Source organism: Nestor notabilis, unplaced genomic scaffold (genome assembly GCF_000696875.1).
Source record: "Nestor notabilis isolate BGI_N333 unplaced genomic scaffold, ASM69687v1 scaffold18718, whole genome shotgun sequence".
NCBI classification, from domain to species: Eukaryota; Metazoa; Chordata; class Aves; order Psittaciformes; family Psittacidae; genus Nestor; species Nestor notabilis.
In genome coordinates, this window is record NW_009941746.1 from 15,149 (window position 1) to 16,526 (window position 1,378).

Consider the following 1,378-nt stretch of genomic DNA (forward strand, 5'->3'; position numbering starts at 1 on the left):
CCTGCTTTCCAACCCCAGAGCCCATCCCTCACTCCTGTCACACCTTCCAGAGCCCCATCATCCTGCTCCTGCTATTTAAACGTATTGGGAGGGTGGAGGGTGGGGGGTGGTGAGGGATCCTTTGACATCCCAAATTCCTCAGAACCCCCCCGGTCTCTGTGGCTGGGATGGGTGGGAGTAGCAGCAGACAGCAGCATGACCAACCCTTGCGGGATGCCACAGGGGTGCCTCACCAGAGGCAGGGAATTTTCCTCCTGCTCCAGCACATAAAGAAGGATAAACCAAGGACACAAAGGCCCATTGAGGCAGAGCCAGGGCTGCGGAGCCCTGGCCCCCACACGTGTGACAGATCCTCGCTGGCTCATTGCCCGTGGGACAGCCGGAGTCAGCCCCAGCTCCCCCTATGTCCCACGTCCCCTCATCGCCACCTCAGCAACAGGGTGGTGGCAAAGGGATGTGTCCGTAGAGCAATGGAGGAGCAGACACCCAGGAGGACCATGAAATCATGTCCCTTTGCTGGGTGTCATAGAACCACAGAGGCTGGAAAAGCTCTTTAAGCTCAACAAGTCCAACCTTTATCCCAGCACTGCCAAGGCCACCACTAACCCCTGGCACTGAGGCCTCGGCTACACGGGCTGTGAATACTTGCAGGGACGGTGACTCCAGCAGTGCCCTGGGCAGCCTGTTCCAATGCCTGAGCACCCTCTGGGCACATCTCCATCTAACCCTGCCCATGCTGGTGGTGAAAGCAGCCCCCAGGACATCCTGCTGGCAGGGCACTGGCCAAAGCTGCTGGGAAAGGAGCTGAAGTTAATCACTGATGTAGCCAGTAAATGATTAGAGAACGAGGGCGGGTTGCTGGGGCACCAGCACAACTGGTGGCACTGACAGGGGCAGCCAGGGGGTGGCACATGGTGACACCAGCAGGGCCAGCTCACATCTCGGGTGTGATTTGCACATGGGTAAAGGCAGCAAAACCAAAAAGGTTCCTTCTCACTGGGATGCCGGCTCCTGGGTGCAAGGCAGTGGGGTGCTGCTCACCAGGACATCCCCTGGCATTCCCGCTGTCACCAGCATGCATGCTCAGCCAGTGGTCTCCATATCCAGCATGTGAGAGGGGTAGGAGGGTCACCAGCATCCTGCCTGCATGCCAGGGAGGACGGGTAGCACCCAGAAAGTCACCCAAGCATCCACTTTCCCACTCTGACTCCCCTGTCCTGCCCCTCACATCCCATCCTCCGGCTGCTCCCATTCTTCCTGGTGGCCCAGGAGGACAATGAAGTGGATCATCCAGCAAGGGAAGCAGAGGACAAGCCCACCACAAGGAAGTTGATGCCACTGGCTGGGTGAGGGGGGCCGGGGGGCCCCCCCCTGGCCG